Source organism: Buteo buteo, chromosome 5 (genome assembly GCF_964188355.1).
Source record: "Buteo buteo chromosome 5, bButBut1.hap1.1, whole genome shotgun sequence".
NCBI classification, from domain to species: domain Eukaryota; kingdom Metazoa; phylum Chordata; class Aves; order Accipitriformes; family Accipitridae; genus Buteo; species Buteo buteo.
In genome coordinates this window covers 50,357,749-50,385,623 of record NC_134175.1, presented here as the reverse complement: position 1 = coordinate 50,385,623, position 27,875 = coordinate 50,357,749, and the positions used below count along the sequence as shown (strand labels likewise).

The 27,875-nt window shown below is 41.9% G+C and overlaps 1 long non-coding RNA gene across 6 annotated transcripts in view; it reads right to left on the bottom strand.

Moving 5' to 3' along the window:
• LOC142031473 (uncharacterized) overlaps positions 1–27,875 on the bottom strand; it is a 65,704-nt gene that overhangs the window by 29,289 nt on the left and 8,540 nt on the right. For 5 of the 6 annotated variants that reach the window (XR_012650531.1, XR_012650530.1, XR_012650534.1 and 2 more), the window contains 2 exons: positions 15,484–15,617; positions 12,496–12,673 (listed from right to left, as the gene is read on the bottom strand). This is a non-coding gene — a long non-coding RNA (uncharacterized LOC142031473). The remainder of the gene's footprint in view (positions 1–12,495; positions 12,674–15,483; positions 15,618–27,875) is intronic. The other variant, XR_012650532.1, reaches the window with a different exon arrangement.

Here is a 27,875-nt window from a genome sequence, read left to right as displayed (position 1 = left end):
GATGCCAGCTGAAAAGGAATCATTATAAAGAGGTTGATACTTGCGGGGGGAGGCAGAGGACTCACCCGAAATGATCCTAGTTAAGGGCCTTAACAGAGAGATGGCTTAACGTCTCTTTGAAACTGGTGAGTCTCCCTGCTTGGCTGAGTTTGAATTGTGTTACTGCAGTAACATTTCACAAACAGGGATACCCCTCCTTTTAAAAACCGTTTGCTCCCAAAATAGCAACACAATTTAGCAATATTTTGTATCAAGACAATTACATTGTAGTATTATTGTAGTCTTAGTACCTCATTAAAACAAAAAAATGTTAAATCCTTGTTTTGTTGAACACAAGAGATGAATAGTAAATATTGATTTAGAATGAATGCAAACATTTCCCTAGGAGTGGATAATTACAGCCTTTCTATGCAAAACACTTATATTTGAAGAAGCACTTCACTTACTTTGCCATGTGGTATACATTCTTTAGTACATTTTAAATTATACGTTGTCCTGGACAGTGTCTGCTCTATAATTTCTTGTGTCTCTACACCAGAGTCAGTATGTAATTTTAAACTGCAAACTTTCTGCCAACTAGAAGGGGAGAACAGGCTTAACTCTTTCCCTTAGCTGGGCTCAGAAATCAATTCAGACTGCACACATAGTCATAAGACCAGTGAGCTCAGTGCTCGAGCAGCAAGGAACGAGTTTGGTCTAGCTGGAATTTAACAAAGATGCTGCTCCCAGCAGTCCTCGTTTTCACACGGCATTTTCTGATTACGTACGAGGCTTGATGTGCTCTAATTTCTAGCCAGATCACAAGGAGTCCAAAAGTTTGAACAAAAACTTTACTTCCAGAGAATTCACAAATGAACTGAACACTTGAAAAAGAGCATCTAGGTTGAGAGCATTCTAATGCATATCTGAAGCAAATAATTTATTCTACTTATTTTGGCATTCAGATGCGTAGTTCATGTGCAGACTGACATGGGACGTACTCGGCTCTTTCCAAGGAGGGTCAGGCGCGCGTCTGGTGCTTCGTGAAAGGAGGGGACAAAATTTATGCTCCAAACCCTATAGCCCTTGTCAGGCATTTTAAACTGTGTAGGTTTATTAGGTTGCAAGACTGGGACATAAATTCATACACAACTTAATCAGGATACATGAATGTGAAGACAATATGCCCCTGTAGTAACTCGAGAGATTAATCCAAATGACTTGTGAATTTTGTTATCTTATACAACCACAAGCACGCTCACTGCTTGTATTTTATGGGCCGAGTTTTCCAAACCTGGGACCTTGCACCTAAATTACTTTATTTTCATAACTATTCACATCCTCATCTCTCCATCCCCCAAACAGAGAAGAGCCTAAATGGATATTTAAACTCATCCTAGCTTAAGCAGCATTTAAAGATGCACTTACAGCCCCCTGACACATCATACAAGGAGAGGCTTATCTGTTTTGCTGGATAGAGAAACTTTAGGCCCCGCAGAAGATTACTGACTATGGTTAATTTGTTGTAATAATGAGCATTGCAATGGTACTCAAAGGAAGAGCAAACAGGAGCTGAATGTGATTCCAGACATTGACCACAAATTGCATCGACTAACCCAGCACCAGCACGCTGAATAAAAGCACAGCCCTGGTAGGAAGCTGTTACACGTGCCATATACTCTGATTATCTTCAATGTTTTTGTGTAAAATGTACAAAGCAGTCTGTAGCTACGGGTCTTACACCCACACACACTGGCACACTCGGGTTTGCTCACAAAGCAGATCCCAGCGTTATTCCTGCTGGATTTTTTGCCTGGGAATCCATTGAGTATCTACTACTGTACACCGGAGTTAAGCATAGGTTTAAGGAAAAGTTGTTGTATTAGGGGAGAGGTGGAGGGGGGGGAAAGAAACTAGATAATTTGAAAGAAAATAGAATTTACTTTGTCAAAATAATTTCCTGGCCAGGGAAAAACTGGAGAATAAAAAAGAAAAAAAAAAAAAAAAAAGCAGCGTATCAAAATATAGCAAGTGCTAACCAAAACAGCAAAAGATTGCTGGGAGACACAATGAAGTGCTGATGCCCCATATTTTCTCCAAGATATTTCCCATGAGCCCCACCCTTCACCCACCACCAAACCCTTTCCACGCAGAGGTTTTATTCTGCGGCTGATGGTATGGAGATACGTTTCCCTATCGCGTGTTTCCTAAGACACAGCTTTGTACTTCCAGAGAAGCTTAGCAGAGCATTAAGGCAAGAGACTTCAATCCTGTGGGCAAAGTTATGTGTCTACAAGGAAAATATTCAACCTCCCCACTTGGCACCTACCCCTGGGCTATTTGGAGGTAGCCACATCTCTACAGCAGCACCCAGGATAGTCCTGCTCAGAGCAACTGAAGAAACGTTCCACTGGAATTTACTTGTTTTAAAATTAGCTCTTCCCCTTGCCCCCTATTCAGAGGATTTGCATAGCCATAAGGGAAAAGACGACACGAGATAAAAATAAATTTGGACGCTGCAGATCCAAAATCAAGAGGAAAGTGTCAGGGCAGTGTTTTGCTTTGGGTTTTAGTGGAGACAAAATAACTGAAACTACTAGGAAAGATAATGTATGACTAAGAAAATTCCCTGAGCAATCAGAGGATGTGTTTTCAGCTTTTTTACATTTTAGTTTTATTTTCTCACAGCAATGAACTAGGACGAGATTGGAGTCCCATGACCAAGCTGGCGCAATCCACGCACCCTACCTGGATAATCATGGATTGTAAATCATCATTTTATAAGAATTTAACTTTTCCGCTTCCAACATAATCAAACGTAGTGGTGAGGGGGCCACTAATCATGACAAAAAATATACTTCAGTTTCTTTCTTGAAGTGCCAACTCCAATAAGTTCTCCAAGTGAAATTAAATGCACGCTCTTATTCCAAACCACAGTTTCCCCCTGGGATGGACGAATCTCAAGTGGGGGCTGAAAGGCCAGTTGTACCACAGCCCAGGGTTACACCCATTTTTGCAGGTTTTTTTAACTACTGCATGTAGTATAAATTGTATTCCAGCCCACTCAGTGACTGTGCTTTCCAGCATTGGTAATAAAAAAAGATGTCTTCATAGTTTCCACATTCCAGCACTAACGAGTGGGCCAGTCCATATCTTCCCTCGGTTTCTCACAGTTTTGTGTTTGTTTGCTTTAAAGGCTTCTCCGCGAAGCTAAGGGCAGAAAAGAAGGAAAGATCTGGTATGTGGCTTAAGTGACGGTTGGCGCCGAGTCTGAGAACAGTAACAAAGAGTCACTTTAGAGTAGAAATTAAAGTGGAAAAGACCTATTAGTCCGTGCGCTTCATCCCCCTGCCAACGTGAGGTTGCTCCACGGAGGGATGCTTTTTCGCAGGCTCGGCACTGAGCCCTCTGCTCCTGCCACCAGCGTGCTCCCGCCCCAAAATCGCGCCATTTGAAGGCAAAACACAGCCCTCGCCATCCCGCCGAGGAAAGCGCTTCGCCTCCTGAAGCCACTCGGGGACCGGGGACCGCTCCCGTGTGCTGGTGGGTGACAGAAGGACCCTGCCCCGACCCGTCCTTTGGAGAAGGAGCCGGCCGCAGCGCCGGCGTGCCAGCCGCTGCCCCGGCCAAAGCAAACATCACGCCATACAAAGTTATAACAAAAAGCGGAGCAGAGGCCAAACGCAATGCCCTCCTGGTGGGAGTAAGCGTGGAGACAAAATTTTTTTTTTTTCTTTTCGTTTTTTTCTTTTTTTTCCCTTCCTTCCCCTCCTTCTTGGAAGGGAGGAGAAACACTTCTTGGCTCCTCACGGTGAAATATAGCACTGGCAAGGGAGAGGGAGCAAATCTAGGCACCGGCTTTGGCAAATAATCGCTCTCTGGGCACGCTGAAGTGGTTACTGACCTTTTGCAACCTCGTCCCTAGCCAGAAAGCGGGGTCAGGGAAGACTGCTTCAGATGGAAAGAGTCATTCTAGTCACTTTTTAGCCTTGCAGTCCCTCAAAGGGAGTGAAATCCTGGAGAACGTACACGTTCTGGCAACACGGGAGAGCGAGTGCAAGGCGAGCAAGTGCTGCGGCAGGGTGGGCAAACTGGAAGGAAAGGGTGGAGTGGGCTCAAGTTTTCCCATCCCAGTTCCCAGATCATCTCCAGAAAGCTGACGGTATAGAATGGAGCTAGAAAGGGTGCAGTCCTTTGCCTGTGGCATGAGTCAGATGTAGAGGCAGAAGAAAACAGGGGAAGTGCAAATGGGCTCACACTATTTAAAAAAAAAAAAAAAAAAAGGAGTAATTCCATCCTTTAACAATACTGGCACTCAGGAAAGATGCCTTTTTTTGAAAGCTGTCGTGTGTTTAGGACTCCAGTATTCCCCTCCAGACACATCCATCCTCCATTCACAGGACTGATGGCCAACGCACTCACAGCTAACTCGGCGCATTCCTGATCTCCGGGACTCGCTCTGCGTGTGCAGAAGGACTTTTCACAATGCAGGCAGTTGATCTGCACACACTGTGGGCTTTGTCCGGGACCTCTTGATGTCAGGCATCCAAACTGGAGCTGCTGAAGTCCGGAAACAGCCCAGACAAATAGCCAAAACACTATTTCTCTGTATGCAGAATATTTTTAAGCAGAATAAGTGCGCTTGGATTAACCCGGCTGCGTAGGGGAACGACCTTAAAAGTCCACCATGAGAGCGTAGGCACCCAGCAGGCAGGCCAGGTAAGGCAAAAGTCTCTGCACAAAACGATAACCGTGGGTAGGAGAAACAAATCCGAATTTACTAAGCGCAGGGAATGCTCACAGGGCTGGTGGAGACTGTACTTCCCATATGAAAGTGTTAACAAGCAGTGAAAGAACTGAAGCGCATCTAATTAAAAATGCATACCAAGGCATAAAGACAGAGTATAAGAGTAAACAAATGGCAGAGACCAGATTTGTTTGCAATAAATGAAGAGGAAAACACCACACAATGCAAACTCATCCAGCACGGAGGATAACGGAGGGAGGCGAGCAGGCGAAGGCACCGCTCTGCAAAAACCTCCCAAAACAAAGTACAAGGCAAGCGAAAAGCATGTGGCGTGCCTGCACGCAGATGAGCAGGACAAAGGAGTGGAAGCGGTGCAGAGACGTGGTCCTTGGTAGGAACATTTGCCGTTTCAAAACAGGTACCGCATCGCAATATGGTTAGACCACAAGACGCTGCCAAGCAGAGCTCCAGCTCAGCATATGAGCAGGCCATCACGGGACACAAAACAAAACAAAGCCTTCTGGAAAAAAGTACATTTCAATATTCCTGCTGTATAATATCTAGGGAGAGGCAGAAGGATACTGAGTCGGGCCAGGAGAGTGGGATTGTGTCCCCCCCCAGGCACCTTAAAGAGCCACCTCTGGTTTACCATGGAGCTCACGGCTATCACCGTGAGCGACACTGCCTTATTTGCATTGGGTTTTCAGAAATAAAAAGAAGATGTACCATCAGAAGAGCTCTTGCAGCCAGGAAATACTGACACCCACCACCGCTAGCGTGTTAATCATTCCTGGTTCTGAACAACGCCGGAAAATAAAGTCCAGCTGCTCTGCTAAGACTTGTGTGTGTCACACCTTTACCGCAAGAAAACCGCGGGCTCTCCGGAGCTGGCAGGGACTCAGGGCCATTGGCAGCAGCTTGTCCCATCTTCCCTCACCGCAGTCACGAGGCCACCTTCCTTTCTTCAATAATTATCTTTTTTTTTTTTTTTAGGTCCTGCAGCACTGAACAATAGTGATCACACTATTTCTCGGAAGCAGCGTTTGCTTGATTACTGCAGAGTACTGTCATCTGTTTGTTTTTTCAACACATGATAGGCCACTGTGTTCATCCCCTTGGGATTCCCAGCCAAGCGCAGTTCCCATCCAAATGGGGATAAAAGTTCAATTTTATTTCACGGTTTTGTCTTCCTTACAACAAATCTTTTCTGACAGTGTTTTCTGACTGCTAAACTGTTCCGTTTTGAGCGATTGATCTAAAACATCTGTCTGTGAGATTAAAAGCAATGTTGAAGGGATACTGCGACTCTGCTCCGAAGGTGTGGAAGATTTCGAACGCGAAACTAGCAAGCAACAGGAGGAAACTCAGGCAAACGCGTGCACCGCACTGCGTGGATTTTGAGGCGTGCGTCTTTCCCCTGAAAGTTTTGCCAACTGCCACATAATACAGGAAGTCATGCTTCAAAATATTTAAGGTTGCATTTCTCACTATTTCCTTCTTATCTTTCATAAGACTTACATTTTAAAATGTCAACTTACATATGGGAATGTTTAATCTCAAGGATGCTGATCCATCAGGAAACTTTTAAAGTCTTCTCCAAAAGTTGTTGTTTTTTCGTTTTTCCCCTCTGCTTCTCTCTTCTCTTAATGGATTGCTTCTGTTTAGGTTGTACCTGCTTTTTCAGCTGACATCAGCCCCAGCCCTAAGCTATTCTTCCCTTAAAGCAGAGGGAGCAGTGAAGGGACTTATATGCACCTTTTGTTATACAATTAAGTGGGGAATACGTCCTGACGTTTCATTTTTCCAAGAAATACAATAAAACGATAAAACAGCAAATTTCATTCAGAACAGATTTAAACTGTGAAAGTTTGTGTGGAATGGATGCACAGAGTGTAGGTTCTGTAATAAGTCTGAATACCATTCCCAATGCTTGGCATTACATTTTTGTTTAAATTCCATTGCTTACACTTTTGCCATGTTACTGTATTTATTTTTAGTATATGTGTTCTTTACTGCCAATGTAAATTCATTTAATGTTAGGCATATAACAGTTTTTTCAATACCTTTCTGTTATTTGGCTGTATAATTAGCTTCCTAAAATATGATTTATTTTAGTTGAGTTTCGTTTTGGCAAGGAAGCAGTGGGCATGGGGGGTTCTTCAGAGCAAGCGCAAATTTACTACTGGCAACACTGCTATGAATGGCACGGAGACCAGCATCAGAAATCCATCTTATTCATAGAAAGGCCAAATCTACTGGGGATTAAGTGTAGCCCCTCTCCACCCTCCCCTTCCCTGTCCCCCTTGGCTACCCTCCAACACTCACCAGCTCAGGGATGGGACTGGGACTTATTGCTTAGTTCAGAAAAAGGGGCTATTACGGAGCAACACCAATTCCGAGTGTGCTGGATTGTGTCCAGGCAAAATTTGTTCGTTTCTTAATAATAATGTCACATCTTTCTAGGTCATTAATAAATAAAGGGTTTGGAGGGGCGATAAAAGGATTTTTCTTTTTTCTTTACTAAATGAAACTATTACTATAAAGGCCCTACATAATTTGCAGTAACCTGTGGTATCATAATAAACTGTGTTCTTTGGCCCCCAGCTCACACAGTAAGAATATGCTTAGCTTTGAGAGTGAATGTGACTCCCATTTAAATAAGAAAATGTTTTCCTGCCTTTCAGGAGGAACATGTGTGCCAATGTCTGTAGATATTGAGGCACCTGTACACCCTGACTCCCAGCAATAACCACAGTGAGGTCAGTGGCAACAAAACACTTCAGATTCTGTGTAGAAGTTATTTTATGCAAAGCTGTTCTGATTTCTTCACAAAGCTCCTACTCGCAATAAGAATAGACTAGGTACATCTTCCCCCATCGTGCCAGCAGACCAAAGGCAGCAGGCAGAGTATCCATCTTTAACAAGTGTTTTAGTCTTCCTCTTTCAAGCTAAAGGACCTGTCTGTGTGGGCGTGAGCAGTCCTGGACACCAAACAAAAAGCCAATCTCGCAAAAAAAAAAAAAAAAAAAAAAATCCATCAGAAATTCCAAAAGCTATAATGAAATATATGCTATTTGCTATAATAAAACTAAAAGATGATATAACGGCAGGTACATAGGCTGGGCGTAGGCAGACACCTATTCCAAATACCAATGCTATATCAAGGGTTTTCTCTAGAACAGATCCAAGTGACCCCATTGGAGTAGATTTTTTTTCTTTTTCTGTGAATATTTCTCTATTTCTTCTGATAGTACTTACATCATGCTGTGTGATGTACTAAAATGATTTGGCAGCCTCTTTGGGACAGCAAGCAACAGAAAGAATACCTATCTGAACCTCACTGCCATCCCTTTCCCACTCCGTGCCTTAAAGTCAACATTAAATTGGGAAAATATACACAATCCTGAAACTGTGGTTTCTGGGCAGCCTGAGGATATGGTGGACACCATGTAGATCTCGGGGTGCGTGCCTTTCCCTCTGTTTCCTCCTGTGATGGAGCACTGATGAATGTAACCCCGCATCTTTTGGATTATTAACCTACGTGCCTCAACCTGATCCCTCAAAAAAAAGTCAGCACTTTTGTCATTTTAAGATGCAATGACCCTGCTGAAGCCTTCTCTGCATTCAGCTCATCAGACCCTTCAGAAACAGGTGAGGTTTCACTGCACCAGGGCGGCCCAGGACTGGGGTCACCTACAGCCTCTCCCAGGCTCACATTTCCCCCGTGAAAAACGGGGTGTCACTCAGTGACGGCAGGGGAAACCCCATCTCGTGCCTTTCCCCCCAGTCAGGCTGGGAAAAGGGGACACCGCACATCCTCTTACACCACCGAGCTATGAAACTGGTGCGGGGCTTTGAATAATTAACGGGGACGACTAGCCTCGCCTGCTTACGGGAGTCATCAAGAGAGATTAGCTAGAAGCAAGTACTGATGCTCTTAAACTTCTTATGTCTACAGCTGCCCTTGTTTTTTTTTCCCCCCATTTCATTTAGCACCAAATCCTCCAGGTGCTTATGGGGCAGAGCTGACCTGAGCCGTAACGGGGGGCTCATCCCCACCGCCACAGCAGAGCCGAATCCTGCTCAGGAGCTGGCCCCACTGCAGGACTGCTCCTCGGGTTGGCAATAACCCCCACCTCAACGACATCAAGCTCAAGTTCCCTCGAATTTGCTCATTGTGTCATAAAAGCGCACGCGAGCTGCAGGCCATCGCGCTAAATCATTTTAGCACCTCCGTTACCCTACATGGGCTTGCAGTGTTGAGAGCACATTTGTATTTTTCTCCTGCTACTTTAGATTTATACAAAAATTGCCCCAATTTCCATTTATTTGTGACAGAATATCGCCTGTCTTCTTGTTTTATCTTTTCAGCTTAAGAAAAATAACATGGGACGCGATCGCCACTAACGAGATGGCACATTCTATATAACTTTTCCCGCTGTGTTGTTTTATTTACCAGCTTTCAAATCCCTAACCTTCGTCTCTCCAACCTCCTTTTAAATGAAAGGATCCTCTTGTCTCTGTGAAGTTCCTATCATCTACACTGGTTTGCATGTTAAAGTTTCAGCATCCATTTAGTCAGTGACGGTTATTCTGCTAATGACTCCTATACCCCTGTTAATACTGTTTTATCTGGCTCTAATATTTTAAGATCTTGTCTAATATTAATGCTAAATGCTAATATTAAAGATTTGCTACTAATATTTTAAGCTCTAGCTGCTAGTGGACTTATGTTTGGGGAAGTGCTTGGGAGTTCATTGTGTTGGAAGGACTGCCAGGTAAATTTTTATGTCCTTTATGACTATTGCATGGAAATCCAGGCAAAATAAGTGGAATATAAGCACAGATTTTAGCAATTTATTTGTGGAATATCCTGCCAGCAATGAGCTCAGAATCAGGTTGAATATATGTATGTGTGTGTGGGCACGTGAGTGCGTGTGTGTCTGCATCTGTCCAATAAACCATGGAGAAAAATAACCTCCGTCGGGTGAGAGCCAGTGCTGCTACTCTGGGTGATGCTACAGGGTCTGGGCGAGGAGGTGGCTGCTGTCCCCCAGGACTCCCAGCCCCGAGTTACAATTCCTCCAGTATTGCTGTTTGACCATATACAGTATATACCTACGAACAGCCACGTTTATCTCATGGCAGTATAACATCCTAAAATTTACGGGGGACTTGGAAAAAAAAACACCCCCCCCCCCCCAAAAAAAAACAAACAAAAAAATCCTATCTTAGTATCAGTTTATTAACACAAACCTCTGCCACAAGCAAAGGGAGACTAGAATCCACTCCTCCTCTGAAGAGCAACCTCTCCACTAAAAATAAAATACAGTGCAGTGTTTATTTCACCACGGTTTAAGAGTTAATGAAAGATTTGCACCTGTACAGCTGTTGCAGACTGAAACTAGCTTGTGGAGCGAATGTGTTTTCTGGTTGAGACAGTTGTAAATGCCTTGAGTAAAAACACTGAGGACTGCTAATGGATAGGTTTATTTTAAAGCATGCCATCTGCTATCAATCATAGAGAAGTATAGGAAGCAAGTTTGGCTGTGCTCCCTCCTTGTGAGCCTGATAAAGATAGGGCTGTGGTACTCTGGAACATTTAGTACTCAAGAGAATAAAACATCAAACCTACTCAGCAGCTCCACTAACAATAATAAAAATGCCTCTGCCTAAAGGTGACATTCTGAATTTACGATTATTTGTGTCTATAAAGTGTATTCTTTGGCTCCTGACTCATTCTGACTGTCTCACTACAAGAACAATACATTAAGCCTGCCTGAAGTAAATGGAAATCCTATCCTTTTATTAAACCAGCAGCCAGTACCTGAGATGTTCTAATGCCCTGTAGGACCCAAAGAAGGTTTTCTGCTCTAAGTGTTAATTCTTTTGGTAGGATTAAAGTCAACTGCAGAGAAAAAGCTTATTTTGTGCACTCAGAACTAAGCCCTTCTTCAGGTAAATGTAGTTTTAAAAGAAGAATAAAAACAAGAAAACCCAAGGCAGATTCTGAATATGCAAATGATCAAAAAGCGAAGGCTACAAAAATTGCAATTCACCCCGATAGCTCGTATTTTATGCTACTTAGCATTTGATACAGGAAAAGCTTATGCTCTAAGAACCTGCCCAGGAAAACCATGCACAAAATGCCCAAAAGGTGTGTGCCAATCTTCCTTCCTAGCAGTGAACTTCACATGTGCTGAGATTCTCCAGAAGTGAATCCAGGGAATTTTTATTTTTTTTTCCCCCTTTTTTTTTCCTACACCGCATTTTCTTCAGAAAAGGTAGTTGGAAGATGCAGAACTACTTCCCCGAGATTCACAAGCATTTGGTTAACTTCAGAGGTATGAATCATTCCCCTGCCTATCGCCACATCCCTCTTCTCTTATTTGCCCTCTGGTACCCTGCTGATCAGGTGCTCTTGAGCTTGCCTGCTTAAAAATAATTAAATATATAACACTTCCCGGCAAATTCACCAGATATTAAAAACACTTAACAATGAAGCACTCCGTATCCGATAACATTAGGCTTCCATCTCCTATCTGCAGCTTAACAAAATTCCCTTGCAAGTCTGCTGCTGATGGAAAGCATTGCTGTGGAAGCTTGGGGAAAACCCACCTGGTGATCAAGCTCATGATCCTAATTAAAGTTAATAGAGAAATTAAAAGTGGGCAAAAAATTGGAACGGCAGCGTGGAAAAAAAAAGTAAGCGCTAGGAATAGAAGGAAGATAAAAAGCAATGGGAAAAGTGAGCTTTCCTTTGAAGTCTGCTCTGGAAAATGATGGTGATTTCTTTCTTTGCCCCCCACACCCTAAATGCTTTACCCAGTGGGCCGTAGGTCCAAGCAGAAAAACAGAAAATGGAGGATTAGGCTTATGAGGTTCACAATATGAAATTCAAGGCTGCTGCTGTTCTGTATTCACCGGTTTGGTCCTCATGAGCTTAACTGTCTTTAAAGCCTATGGTCAAATGACCACTGATTTCAAAGTGTAAGTTCAATCCCCTCCTCCGGGGACCAAAAGAATTGAGAAATAAGTTCCTCGGTAAGGATCAAAACTAGTGGATACTCGATATGAGTAAGATAAAAGATTACAAAAAAAATGAGGAGACTATAGAGACAAAAGTAGAGAAGGTTGTTCCGAGGGGAGATGGATCAGCTGTCACCAAGATGGGAGCAGACTGCATGGTCACTTGGCTGCAGTACACTGAAGTACTGGAAAAAATGCAGGAATATATGAAAGCAAAGCTTAAGTAACAACAAAACCTGAACAAAGGCCGTTATCAAGACTTTCATGCTCAGAAACACCTGAGAAATAGCTCTCTAGAGGTATTCCTCACCTCTAGGTGAGGATTTCAAAATAACACCCTTTTACTCAAGAGCAACACTCCATCTCAGAAGGAAACAAACATCAACGAGTGTCTCTTATTACTGAGCTCTGTACCAAACCCACTCACTTATATACTTCAAGAAGAGGGACAGTAAGTCACACAAGGGCACATCATAACGCTGAGGTCTCAGGCCAGTCGTGACCATTACAACCTCCAGCAAAAAAAAAGTTCAGCAAGACTCCATTTATCAAAAAATTATAATAGCATTGAAACTTTTACAAAGGAGTACCATTTCTCAAAAATGTCATTGGCAGGTTTGGGGGTTTTTTTGTTTTTTTTTTTTTTGTTTTTTTTTTTGTTTTTTTTTTGTTTTTTTTAAGTCCGGGATAAGACTTTTGAATAGCAGGAGGGAAGAGAGACGAAATCAATCCAGACTCACCCATAACCTGATGGTCACGCACCGGGGGCTGGTGGGAGGTCCAGCTTCAAATCCCAGCTCTGCACTGCCCACATTGAAGACAGCATCCAGCACGGAAGATGCTCTCCGTAGCCTTTCTCCATAACATTTTGTAGGCAAAAAAAAAAAAAAAAATTCCCGAGGCTTTATTTTCTCTCTCCTGAGAAATGGAAAAAAATTTAAAGGCTTGAAAATTTTTCGACACAGGTTTCTTGTTCGTGGCCAGCCCTAAGCACCACCCTGCCCAGAGGTTCAAAGGCACGCTGTTCCTACCAGACCTGATATTGTGAGCTCACCAACTTTTACATCAACTTAACGGGTTCTTTTTAGACTTGTTCTTTAATACACACAGTACATTTTCGTATGAAAGCTTGCAAGCTCAGAGCAGCTTGCTCACCAGAGTTCAAGTCCCTGGCACACAGTTCATTGCAGCTCTAATGAAAAAACACAATGATTGGGCCTGCGTCGCTAAGATTAGACATTAGTGGCTGTATCAAGAAGAGAAATACCTGCAGATTAGCACAGCAATTTGCTGCTCTAAATCTGAACCTTCTAATCTCTTTTTTTTTAAAGTAAGTAGCAGCCCATGAATATGGGAAAAGAATTAAAACTACATTTACTAAGTGATTTCTAAAATACTTCAGCATGTGTTTTAGAAAACTGACAAGTCATTAAAATATAGTTAATAAACATTATTCAGAACTCATTGCCTTAGATTAACACTACTTTAAAATCACAGACATTCATTGGTTCAGTCAGCACACTGCCACGAGACCGGTGTTCATGCCCTGTTTAATAAAGCATATGATGGGCAACTCAAGAGTTTACCTTGTATTTGTATTTTCTAACTGCAAAAATATTTCAGAAATATTTGCAAAAGACTTTAAAGCTTCCCATTCTTGCAAGTGAGGGCACGCACAGAAATTGCTGCGCAGTGGCGTGTGGGAGGAGGGAGAGCCGCGCTTCCACCAGCACATTACTGAGAAGTATCTCCTCCCCTATGGGGCAGCTTACCAAAACCAGACACAGCATAGCCTACAGAAGTGACGCTCGAGTTCAGATGTTTTGAACATGAGTTGCCATTTAGTTGGGCCTAAATATATTCTCAGCAGCAAAGACACTGGATCCAGCTGAACGGCCAGTTTTGCCTAGCACTTACCTCCAGTCTGACAACTCCGTATCCTGCGCTGACTGATCCTAAACCTCAGTTTAAATAAGAGTTTGCAATATCAACTTTCCTGGTAGAAACGAACTGTATTTTTCAGATGTGTTGGCATGTGCCAAGTAAAACTGATTGACGTGTTATGAAAGGCTGAAGTTAGAAAATAGCGAGAGTAAAAACTGGGAACCGCAGCCAGAGTGCTTGGCTCCACGAGATTGCTGAAGGCCCCGGAGCAGCGGGATTCTTGCTGAGCCAATCCCCCCTGCAATGGGAGACTGGAAACACGGGTACAAAACATGGAAAGATTCAAGGGAAAGCAAGGAGTGGCAGCAAAAATAAAATAGGAAAAAAGGTAGCACCGTTTCTCAGTGACCGATTCCAAAGAACCTGAAATCATGAGCCGTTTTTAATCAAACCAAGGAGAGAACAATCATGCATGACTTTCACCGACGACAACATTGTAAAATTTATTATGTGACTATCAAGACATTTCCCTTTTTAGAAGCTCTGCCCTGAGCCAACTGGAGCTGACTGCTTTTCCTAAACATACTTTACGCAACCGCGCTCAGCTCATACACTGCGGGTGAAGCAAACTCGTGCAAAGCTCCTGACTCTGAACGATTGCCGGGGACCAGCAGCCATCAGGTGAGCCTGTCCTCCCTGCTCCAGAGGACAGCGAGCTGGTTTCGTTGCTGTTTTGATGTTGGGGAAGGATTTGGTGAAGAGTATTGCTGCTTTGAGGAACTCTCAAATCAGATTCTCTTTGTATTACATCCCTTCAGCCTTCTGGTTTTTTTCTATCCTAATGCGTAAGCTGCCATTCAAAATACGAGAGAGGAGGGCTGCAACTGAGAAGGGAGTCAACGTATTTTAAAAATGAAACCATTACTATTCATAGCTGACTTAGTAATGTAGTTAAAAGAAAAAAAAAATCATGGCCTAATCGAAATTGCATCCATCTAACTTGAGCTAAGATAAACATTTGCAAATGCTCTTGATGACTGTTTTTAACCACTTGCAGGATTTAATGGACAGCTTTTTTTTGTTCTTTTTTTTTTAAAAATAATAAACTATTTGATATTCAGAGATGTCTGTAATCTGATGGATGGCTTTGATTTATAACATCTCTTAGGCATCAGAATTCTGGATTTGAAAGCCGAACCGTGAGGGAAATCCAGATCCTCCAACTGGTTTTATTTTTTGGTCTTTTAAAGGGATTTGGAGTTCAAAGTTTTCTCCCATTCTCTTTTCATACTGCTACTTACATAAGAGCAAGAACAACGCTTTGCACCGAACTAAGACCATTTGAATGACACCAGCAAATTTACGCTTGAAGGTTCGAATGAGCCAGGTACGGTTAAACCCATTCTACCTACTCTGAGCCAAGATGCCGTATTTTGGTGCTGCAGGCGTGCCAACTCCAAGAAACACCATCGACCTGCCCATCTTCTCCTCGCGGGACGGCAGTCACCACCGCCGCCGCTCGGGCACGTTTGCTCCGCAGGGCTGAGCGGAGCAAAGCAAAGCACGCTGCCTTCTCCTGCACAACGCGCCCCGTTAATAAAAATATTAATTGGACGATGCTGACACGAGGTGAAGCTGTTGACGAGCATGTGCAATGAGAAAGTGCAACGAGTAGGTTCCCCGTTCCTTGGGCAAGCGCTGCCAACGTCAGCAGAGCAGCCCCGGGAAGGGGAGTGGAGCAGGGAAAGGAGCTGAAAGTGGGGAGCAGCCTCCACACCTCCCTGGCAGCTGCTCAGGTCAGAGATGTTTTAGCAGAAGGAGAATCTCGGATACGTGATACGCACGTGAGGATACTGGGGGCGGTCAGGGCCTCCCTGGAGCGAGGCAACCTGGTGAGGGGCACGTCCTCCGGCAGCACATCTTGAAGCAGCAGGGACGCTTTGAGGCTGTGAGCTCGGAAGACTGCAAGGAACATAACCTGTTTAAAAAGAAAAAAAAAAAAGGAACAAAAAATTTTAAGAAACTCAGAAGTGCAGATCAAGGTCTTGTTTTCCTTAGCCCAGCGGTGAAGGAAAACTGTTGTCAGAAATACAAGTATTTAAGCAGTCTATGACAGCGAGGAAGCAAATGACTCCTTTTGCCAGTGACCGAGAAGAGCTCAGCTGCTCGCTGCAAGCCAGAGGGATTTGCATCCAACCCAGAGCTGGAAACACTCTCTGGAGCAGAAATCCCTCTCCTCGGTCTCCCCAGCACCCGTCGCATCAGGCACGGACCAAACCTCGACGCTCCCGACCACGCAAGTCCGTTCCCCTCCGGATCTCCGCCGCCTGGTCCCGGACGGAGGGTGGCAGGAGGAGAGCCCGCTCGGCGTGGGGCTGAGCCACCGTCCTCTGCCGCCTTCTGCGCCACCGCTTCCAGCAGTTGAAAACAAGCCATCAGTGCATAAATATGTGAAAATATTTATCGCCCACTCCTAGCCATGTTGAAAAGAAACCTGTTGTGGTTAAATGACTCGGTCAGTTCTTTAGGGATTTTCCAAAGTTTCCTATAAAAAGAAATCTGTGGGAAATGAATGATTGCATAATCACTAACACATGCCAATTCATATAAGCCTATTATCTTTTATGGCATTTTGTACTCTATTGTCCTTACTCTGGTGAATTGCTATCTTACAATTCTTTTCCCTATTAAATTATTTACACATTTTGCTCTCTGCGACCCTTTTGCATCAGTAAGATACTTAGTATACGCATTAGGAAAGAAGGCAAAGACAAAGGGTCCCTTCTCCTTTTCTCACGTCATGTTTTTCCCACCTTCACAGCAATACCCAAACAACAGTCTCCTTGAGAATGGGAAGGACCTTTCCCAGTGAGAAGAGGCAATAATATTAGCTGTGTCTTGATGAAAAGAAGATTTTTTTTTTTTTTCCCTTAAGGAATATGCATTTTTACAGAAGCTTGCTAAGGTCCTGGATCGAAATGGCCAGCATTCATAGTTTTAAAATTACCTAGTCCCTTGAAAACGCTGAAAGTTGCCTATGGGTCATCTAAGTGATTCTTAGAAATAAACCCCAAATGTCTTAGACGTCTTAATTACACTGCATTTCAATTGGATTTAGGTTGCTAAAACACAGATTTTAATAGGAATTTCAGACCTTTCAAAACCTTTTGGTTTTGGCTTTTAGGAGCCTGACATTGCCTGAAAGCCAACCAGGACTTCATCTTTAGAGTTAACATTTAATCACGTTTTCAGTAGGGTTTTTCAGTTTTGCACTCTTCCCAAGAACAGCCGCTTAATAAATGTATGAATCACAGCTAAGCAGTCACCTTTCCAAAAGGTGTGGCCTCTGGCATCGCTGCATTTTTAAGTAAGTTAGGGAAAAGTAGAGAAGATTTGTGTGCCTGAGAAGCTACAACCCTTTTTTTTCTAAAACGACCTAGATACTGACAGCAGTTATCATTGACTGCTACTAACCACAGAGCTTTAGGACCAGGGAAGAGCCCAAATTAGCTGCAACAATCTTTAGAATAAACTAAGAGGTAACCCCCATAATCTTAATATGTGAGAGAGGACACTGCACAGCAAAAATGGGTCCTAGGGATGTGCACGCAGAGAATAAACGAGCTATAGGTTCACTGAGCAAATCTCCTAGTCCAAACTATGTGGTAGGATAACTGTCCTTTGGCTGTACCACTCCTATTTCTGCACTGCAGACGAGTCCAGTTCTTCAGAGCCAATTTAGATGGCTTTTCCCCCAAAATTCTGCAGGAAAGCAGGAGGGTTAGGGAGAGACCTCCTAGACATCTCAATTCTCCATTTCCCACATAGTGCCCATAAACCAAGGGCTTCAGACACTTCAGCAGTGCAAGGTAATTTCATCTTTGGAAAAGTAGCAGACTTGGAAGGGTAGCCTAGAGGTAAGTTTGGAGATTAATGGAGATCAGACCTGGTGATGCTGAAGATGAGGAAGCAGGCAAGCCATGATCAATTACTGAATGACAGTGCAGAAAGGAGAAATTTCTGTTGTTACACAACATCCTCCCGAACATGCAAACCCTGGTATTCATGCAGCGACTCAAACAATTGCAAGAAAAATGAACTGCAGCTTTGTCCTCCCTTTTGCCATTCTTAAGATATTAATGTCTTCGACTCCATTTCCCTCTGAACAGGGAAGCAATGGCCAGCAGCTCCCCATTTTATCTGACACATTTTACAAGGCCTGCCAACCCCAGCAAGTCAACGTGAACTGCTCTTCATTTACCTCTGACTCCCAGCAAGCAAGAACAGAAAAGCTCTGCATCAAGAGCAGAAACACGTCAGGCCAACAAACAAGTCCCTACAGCCATGTCATCTTTTCCAGAAAAAAGATTCTTTCCATTGTCTACATAAGCTGGCTTTTACAAAGATACCCATTTCAGTTCTCCTGTGCTATTCCATTTATTTTAAGTGTTTTCCTTAATGTACACATTTCTGAACCTAGGTTGCATTTTCTTTTAATTAGAAATAATTTGTAAAACTATTAGCCAGCATTTACACCCTGCAAACATTTGCTTGTTGTCAAGGGCTCCTGAGGACCTCCAGCATGTGTCATCCTCTGCCAACATCAACCTTTTCGTATGGGCAGGGCTCCAGGAAGGATCATGGACAGTTATAAAATGCACCCATCTTAAATCATTATTTCTCTGATAGGCATCAGGGGTTCACAGAGGAGGGTCCATTCACTTTTGTTCCTCCTCCAGTGTCTGTATCTTCCTTTCTTGATTCTCCCTTCAAAAATAGATTTACTCATATTTCTACTGGTTTTGTAAGATCTACTTTGGTTCTACCTCTTCCCATTAGCTAGAAGACCAAACTATTCAGTCCATTGGTAACATTTTGAAGCATTTTATCAGCCTATATAATTTTATAATCGTTTTGTTATTTTCACTAAAAAAACCCCAACATAACTGATCAGACACCTAATGCTACTTAAGTGCACATAGATTTTTTGGTGGTTGAATAATAACATCTGTTTTGATTTTCCAGCCACAAAAGTGCGTTTAATCTGGCCTTCCTTTATTTGAACTTTTCACATCTGCTCAGGCCTGCTTCCCATAAACTAAATACCAGATCCTTTCACAATGTAGGAAATTTACCTGCACCAGTTGTTGTCCCAGCTCCAAAGACTTCTTTATAGGAGCCAGATAAAAATGTCAAAAGACTAATAAATATAGTCTTAGTGCACTGTATATTTATTAAATGTTACTATTTATTTTCTCAGTCCCAAATGATTGGTACTCATAGGCCTAATCCTGCAAAACTTATTTTCATGAATGAACTCATTTGCTTTTATTGAATAAAGTATGTTATAGGATGCTGCCCCATATTCCACACAAAATTTAGAGATAAGCTTGTACGCAATACCCTACAACATCAGCTACAAATTCAATCAATCAGAAATTATAGGGATGGTCAGATGCACTGTGCTTTCAGCAAATAAAAGGAGTCATAAGGAGGATTTCATATGCCATTTTCAGGGTTATGTCCAAAGACCTGGTAGTGGATTATGAATTTTGACTTATTCTCATTTCTTCAGAGGTGAGCAAAGTCAGGAAGAAAAACAACCCTAATCAGAAACACTTTTTCTTTCCTTTTTTTTTTTTTTTAATTAGGCATTTAGGGTCTAATTGTAGCTCAGATCCCCAAATTTAGATATGTTTAGTTTAAAAAGCAATTAAAAGAAAAAAAACTAAAACAAAGGGTATGAAACGTCAATTGAAACAAAATGGTCTGAGGGGTTTTGCCACTGACATCACCAGGATGGGAAATGCCTCCTGGGTATCAGGCAAATGTTAAGGATCATTCTTTAAACTCAGAGATAAACTACAGAAGAATTTTGCTCTACTGATGTGACCAGGAAGATATGCAAAAAAACACCCTCTCATCTGCCTCTTCATAATATCTTCATCTATTCAGCATTTCTTTCCACTGTTAGAAAGATATATCTGGAGAACTCCTACGTCCCTGGGCCCCATGCAGCTGAAGCTGTGTCTGCAGCAAAACTGCAATATTAGGCCACTTTTCTCAGACAGATAACTCAGCAGATAGCTCTTCAAAGCAAGGCAGAGAGCACTGTTTGCAAAGCAGCTGAGGAGCCAGGTTTTCCTTCTCTCAGGGTACCAGGAGCACCTCTCCTCTTCAAAGCCTCCTACCTCCGTTGTAGTGAGGCAACAAGGTTTCATTCTTTTATGTTGTTTTGAATCTTTGACAAAACTTAGGCTCTATGGTTTGGCAATCTCGTTATATATAGCTTTATCAAGCCAAAACACCCACCAGCACCAGCGTCTTAAATAGACATGAGATAGGAAAGTACGAGGACCACAGTGGCTTTGGGAACAGTTGGAGAGGAAAGGCAGTATCTCTGCGCTGCCCTTGATTTACACCTTGATTTTTTCCTTCTGCACAAAGGATTGAAACTGCGTCATGATGGAACAGTTGTACGAATCACAAAGACCTTAACAAGTCAGAAATGGATTAAAAAGCACTTTATGGCTTGTTAAAGAAATCCCCCTGTTCCTCAGAAGCATTTTTAGCATCTTATTAGTGGTATTTGATCTGACTAACATATTGACTAGTCATTTGAATAGGAGATGAATCCTTTTTGATGGACCACAAAGGGAGTATAAATTCAAATGAGGCACTTCTCCAAATTTTTAGTTTAGTATAACCCCAAAGAGCCAATAACATCTGTAAAGGTTTTTTCTGTGCCCCACAACAGACTATCCTAATGATCTTTTAAATCATCCATCTTTTTCTTCCTTAAAAGTAATTGTTGCGTTTGTAGTTAACTCAAATAACAGTGACTTGAAAGTTCTCTTTTACCCGCCTTCTGAAATGCCCAGTACATATTTGGCCAAAGAAAATACTCTAAGCCAATACCTTCTTCAACACTTTTTTCTTAAACTGCCTGTCATGGAACCAGTACTTTACCATCAGTTGAATTCACCGTCAATGTCTCTCTCATACAAAGTAGTTCAGAATTTGACAAAAGAAAAGAGAGACTTACCAGGGAAATATGCAAAAAGCCTCATTTCTTTCAGGTGAAGTCTGATCTGAAATGTTTTCGATCTATTCAATATACACCATTTAGGATTCGTTTCAGTGTCACCAGTACAAACATTGCTATCGAGTTAGTGGGCAGACCCACAATTATCTTCCGTTTGGCAAAAGCCAGAAGACTTGCTTCTAGTCATTTTTGAGCAGTTTTACATTATCTAAGATTTTGCACTTAGGAATAAGTTGGAGACCTCCAGCTCATTTTGAAAACAGTAATTTATAGCTACACAGACATTATGATTTTACAGTGTTTTGATAGTTACGCCTTCACTATCCACATGGAACATTTAAAAACAGATTAGAAGCCATTAATCTCGGAAATATGAGGGATTCGAAGCCTAAAGAGGAACTCAGAGCATTTGCAGTCTAAGTCTCTTTCTGCATCTAGGTGTCTGGTTTTATCAAGGTATTATGTCCTCCTCTAGGAACAGGTCAAGAATTATACTTAGACAATCATATTGTGGTAAAAGTACTGGATTATAAATCAGGGATCTGAATAGTTTATCTGTAGGTACTCTTGTTGACCTTGGACAAGTATTTAAGTTGGAAACCATTTTAGGCAGTTCCCGTCTCTTGCTACAATCTCCAACAGCACTTAGTGCATTGGATCCCCATACACAATTTCATTCTTCAGGCACAACAATAATCATAGCCCCAGTTCATTAAAAGTCTTTCATTTTAAAATTTAAATGCCTTAAAGTTAGAGACCAGGTCAAATCAAATCCATATATTTTCCACACCTATGCCGTGAAATACGGAGGAGATTGACTCAGTCCAGACCTTTGCGGTAGGCTGTTAATTCCACCAGAGCCTGACCTCAGATGTTTGGTTCAAATATGCCTACATTCTGATGAACGTCAGGTCCAAATCCAAATCTGGATCCCAAACTTGCGGTATGGGCCCATCTGTACTTGAAAGCAACGTTTGAAAGAAAGAGGAAAGCTAAGACCATGAAAATCTCTATTTGAATACCGCATACAACAGATTTATGAACCTAAGCAACTACTTTTTTTTCTGTGTAAAATCAAAACTACCACAGGATTTCCCGTCCATATATACCATATGCTTTTTCCAACTTTGTTGAAAATTCTTAGCGTCCCAACATTCTGAAACTTCTGAGCATCTACTGTTTTTTTGCAAGCTTTATCTACTCTGAAAACTAGGCTATAGACGAGAATTAATTTTTGTATAGGAAAAGTGATTTAATCTATTTACTTTTGCAATATGATTATGATTGCTGAAAACATCACACACAATGAAACCCTCGGGTAACAGCCTGAAATATGATTAATTCTCTTAAATGACAAGTGTATTTATTTCAGTGCAACTGCCTGTGTATATTGGGTCAAGACGCATGCAAAGCCAAGTCCTGCAGACTGCCAGTGCACGCCTTGCAGGATCTTCTGAGTGCAATCTTCATTTAGAGAACAGTCAGAAGCATGTCAAGTAAAACACCAACAACACTAAAGGAAACTTATAAATGTTTGCAAATTCGTTTTATGGATTAATGACCCTACATACAAGAATTGACATTTCCAGGACAAATCACTTCTTTATCCTACAAATATTTCAGCAGTTTTTGCTTACACCAAAGCAGAGGCAAATTTTTCCTTCTTCAGATCAAACGAGATCTTAAATCTGGGAAGATTTAACAGTAAAATAAAAACAATGGGGACTGTAAATGTTAACCATCTGCAATTGTCGTTACTGCTATTTCTTATTATGTGATATCTCTATCAATTGCATTATATTTTTACTTTTGTTATCTCTCGCAACTTTTCAACCTATTATGGTTAATCATTGATAAACAAACACTTTGACTGACTTAAAAAGTGGCAATCATCTCGTCTAAATTTAACTGTGTAAAAGTCAAACACCTACTCTAAGCTACTCGTGAAGGCTCCTTCTATAGATAGTGGTGACAGATTGGCATTTTCAGAGAGAGACTTATCCTACCTGTCTTACACACTTGTTTTAAGATGGGATTAATCACCCTCTGGAAGTACTTTCTTCTTTTTCTTTCCTTGGACTGACTTCAGTAAAAAGAAACACACCTGCTTTTTCCAAAAAAAGAAGAAAAGAAAGAAAGAAGAAAAGATTATTTCAGGCCTTGATCTTGAATCCACAAAGGTGTTTACCCTCAAAAGTACAGTTCCTCTAGGATGCAGAAAGTCTCCTCCTAAAGGCAGATGGGAAGAAGGAAGGTGGAGAGAGACAGGAGCACAGCCAGCCTTTATAATTACGCTTGTCGCCTGCCCCAACTCTCTGCCTTTAGGGCTGGCGAGAAGCAATGCTAAGGAGAACCAAGGCACAAGGGTGTATCAGTCTTTTTTACTCTCTGTTGCTTTATCCACTATGGGGATTGCCATAGTTTCACTCTCAGTGAAATTCCAGCGACAGAAATGTTTTCCAGGCTTTGGCAGGAGAAGAGGACTGGCCAATAGTTATTCTCCTTCAGCAGAAGCAAAGCAAAACCAGCATCTCCCTTTTTCACATGAGATCAGCTCCAGCTCAACACAGAGAAGGACCACACACCAACCATTGCTTCAGGACATGAGCCTTAGGAGGCAATTCAACGGAAACTTCTAATACCCTTAAAATCATTCAAATGAAAAGATGCTGATGCTGATGAGGGAAGAAACATTCTTCTTGGCGTCTCTCCATTTTAAATTCTGCTATAGTGACAGTATCTGGATTAGACTCCAGGACAGTATTTCTGAAACAGCAGGAACCCTGCTTACTGCATCAGTTTTAAATTATGAGCCTTCCAAAGATGTCAACACCACTTTCCTGGAGACTTTCCTGAAATTAAAACACTGAGCTTTTCCCCTGAGCCTTCACAGAGTCATATGGATCCATCGCCCGGTGCCACCATTTGTATTATGATTTGCCTATGTTGGGTCACTGCTACTTCTTCATTTCTGCTCTATAGTCAGCCTCACTCTTTGATGTTACTCAGTCACTATTTCCTTTCCCTTTACTTTTATCTCTGTCCTGGCACTCTTCCTTTAAGCATCCTCTCTACCAGATGGTCTCCATCTCTCCTTCAGAAGTGCCCAAAATATTCCTACTGCCTCCTCTTGATCTTCCCCCAGCAGCAAACCTCTTCATCCTACAGAGCTCAAATACCAATGGATTTCTCCTCCTTGCTGCTCTGCGTCTTTCTTGCACTTTGAAAAGGAATTCACTGGAAGCAGCTAACCTCCAATCCTCATTATGCACGATGCACTCATTTATAAGAGTTTACCCAGGAGAAAAATTCAGACGGGATATGTGCTGGTACAATTGCGTTTTTTCAAGTGGAAGGGCATCTGATGTCTGCATGCCAAACTGGAGCTCTAGTTTTTAAACAGGAGCTCCAACTTTTTCATTCGGAAATCCATATGGATCCTTTAATCTGAAGGTCAAAACAGCTTTCATGAAAGATACTGAAAACAATGATACTTTATATTCACCAGCATAATTATATAAAGATGATTCAATATTGTAGTATCATCAGAGGACTCAACAAAGTCTCTGTATTATGTATTTTTAAGATAGGGTTTAGAGACTGGAAGATGAGGCTTCAGAAGTTTACAGAGTGAAAAAAAATCTTGTCAAAATTTATATCTTCCTAATAGGTCACTGAAACTCTGAGGATAGCAATTGCTTTTGCTTGCAGTTGGCAGTATGCTATAATCAAGAATAAAGCTCTAGATATTTTTGTGGAACTACAAGCACTTACTAAATGCAGCGGCATAATAATGTATTATATATTATACAAATACAGTGAGGTGGGATTTGTGTTTGTCTCTCTGCAAGAGAAGAAAGAACTCTGAAATGACCTTCTGTGCGTAAGTATCTTTGAAAAAGGCTTGGCCTGAAACCACTTCACTGCTATTGATATAGTCTGGTTTTGTACATAAATCTTAAATGTAAGCATTGCTTCAGAAATAACTAAGCAATTACAAAGCTTTACTTTTCAGATTCAATTGCCTTCAAATCCTTTACTGAAGTCCCCTTGGCACTGTCACTTCAAAATCAGGATAATGCCATATAGTGTTTCTCAGTTTCAGTAAAACAAAAGCCTTATTGAATAAATACGTGTGAAAATGCTGCAAACAAAACCATCTCGGCAGTCACCACCTGACCGGCTCGCGGTGACCCTCCCCAGCGACCTGCGTGGGCTCGGCGCTCGATTTCTTGGCATATCACGACGCTGTACGCTTCCACTGTCTTTGTCCTTAAAACTGCAGCAAAACACACGTTTTCCTTGCAGAAACCTAATAGCAGGCTTTAGACATCAAGGAACAGCAAGGTGACCTAGGATTTCCATATGCAGGAAGCTGCTGATCAAATAGTATAACCTTTCTTAATCTGCCTCTTGTATTGTGAACATACAGAAAACCTTATGGTTCTGATAATCCCTTAACTCTGGGTTTTGCAAGGAGACCTCACAATGCCACCCCGTCACAGAAATGTAAAAGCAGAATAAAAAAATCTAGTAGGTACCGTCCCGTAGCTTGCTCTGATCCAAAAAAGAGGATGACTCGGGAACGTTTTTCTTTTTTCCACGCATCATCTTCCAGCATACCCTACGCTTCCCTGTAGTTAAAATATTAGCTCAGCCCCACAGATCCCATTACTGCAGTAAGACAGCAGCACGTGGCAATGTCCTGGTGGTCGGGTTTCCCTGACCTCTCGGGGAGACCGTCTCAGGTGTCCAAGTCACTGAACCTGGAGTCACCCAGCAATTAGTTGCTGACTTTCGGGCACTCGTTATTGGCAGGAGGTACCCAGCTAGTGTTGCTTCACAGCTGACTGCATCAAACAACTATCAAGCAGGACTTAGATTTGATTTTGCTTTCAAAAAGATTGTCCCTCTTATTAATTTGCTGCAATCTTGTATTTCACTTTGCTATCAGAGAGCCTCAATAGTCTTCAGAAGCACAAAGAAGCTCATAAGAAAATGTATTTTTGTTAGCAGGTGAGGTAATAGGGATTTTCAGCTGTGAAATGTTCATTTCAATATGTTTGCACTAAAAGGCAAGACTCGTCGTCATTTCTATTTCTGACTCATTAAGTCCATTTAAAAAAAATGCACCAAGTAATTATTAAAAAGCAACTTCACAAGCTACAGAATAAAGAACAACAAATGGGCTGTTTCTAACAAATAAGAACTGTGAACCTGTAGTTCAAGCACCAAGAACGAGAGGGACACCGAATACCCAGAAAAGATGCTGTTTTCCTCTAAAGACTGGAAATATCCAGCAGGGATGACAGTACAAACCAATGGTCGGGCTGATGTCCTGCAATTTTCTCTCACCTGAACACGAGGTGGTCCCAGCTCTGCCCGACACCCTGGCATCCCTGCATCTAGGAAGCCAATGCTGGTTTTTTCTCCTCAATCACGCATTTCTAAACCCTTCATTTCCATAAACCCAACTAGCGATGGCTAGTGCCCAAACTGAGTGTGCAGAGCCCGGGGAGGTGGCCTTGACCCGGGGAGGATGAGGAGGGCAGCCTTCACGTAACGGTGGGATGCTCCACACTTTACATCCTAATGTGCAGCAGATGTCCAACTCCTCACTGTTAGAACGGGCAGATAAAAAAAAGCAGTGAATAAATGCTACGGATTGAGGTAGGGTCAGGTCTGAAATATAGGACATCAGACTAGACAGAGGCAGAAATAATTTTCTCGCAGATTAGAAGCAGATAAATAAGCGAGAGAGAGAAGGAAGGAAAACACACAATACAGAAAGGAAGATAAGAAAGAAGCTGTTCACCCTATGTATGGGAACCAACTGCTGCGTATGTATTTCTTATGTAATTTTAGTAACTATCCCCAAATTGTTAATCTGAAACACTTTGCAGGAAGTGGACCATCTATTTAATTTAAAATGTTGTTTGGAACGCTACAGGATTTTCAGATAATTCAGCTAATGCACTGGACACTCAATCTGTGCAGCACAAGGGCTGTGGCCAGAATTTTCACACGTAGATGTGGATGTCTCACTTAGGAAAAAGGGCATCTAAGCGTTCAAGTTCAGTCAGTTGTATTTGCATGCTTACACATTCTTTTAAGATAACTGGTTACTGGCAATACCAAATGCAAAATTTCATCCCGGTTACATATGTGTTACTGCGGACACAGAGTCATCTGCCACAGTTAGCGAGGGTGAACGCATACTAAGCCCCAAAATAAAGGCTATTTCCAGCATAATTAATATAAAACCAAATAACTTGTAAACTAAGGTGACTGGTTGTTCATAAATTAACACAGAATCGCCTGGTGGGAACGCAACGTGTGCAAAAGTTTGCCTGTGGTCATGTCCATTACAAGGTGAAGGCTGTGTTACCAACAAGCACGTTTTCATCTGGCCTTAGACTTAAAAATAACAGTAAAAATCAAACACAAACAGTTATTTTCTTTCTTTGGGGATTTGGCACATGTGCTATAACAGACATAGATGGAAAGTTCTAAAATAAATTAAGGAATGTACTTGTCAGTTTATTAATCAAAGTTTACCTGCTTCACATTACATGGAGACAAATTAAACAAGCTACCATGGTACTCAGAAAACATCTGCTAACAAAGTCAGAAGTAATGATAAACAAACTTGAGTTCCCTTTGTGGTTGATTTCCATCCAGCTGCATTTAATTATAAAAGAGCTATCAAAGAAAGCTCCCCATTAGCAGCTAATTCAGAATGACTTCAGAAGAAAATCCCAGAGCCTCCAGTGATATCTCTCCAACAACTTTCTCGTCTCTGCAAGTGATTGAGAAGAGCTGAATTAGACCAGTTTAGTGATCAGTCCTCCTGCTAACTGCCGGAGCAGAACAAAGATGATATATCTTTTCAGTACCTGTGATTGCCTGCTTTCAAAGCACTCTTAGTGGTAGGACCTATAAGATCTAGCAGACCCTCTCTTGCTAGTAATTCCTGCCAAAAGCGTCAGTGCCAATGAGCAATCCAGAGATAACTCTGAAAATTACTGTATGCATTTTCTAAAGCAGAGCATCTGCTGATACTACTGAGAAAGTGAGAAAATTTGTTACTACAAGTTTTTTAATGAAGTCTCTTTGACTTTGGTATTTTTCACAATGAAATTGAAAATCTAGTCATTTATAAACATCTAATTCTGGTTTACATCAAGCAGG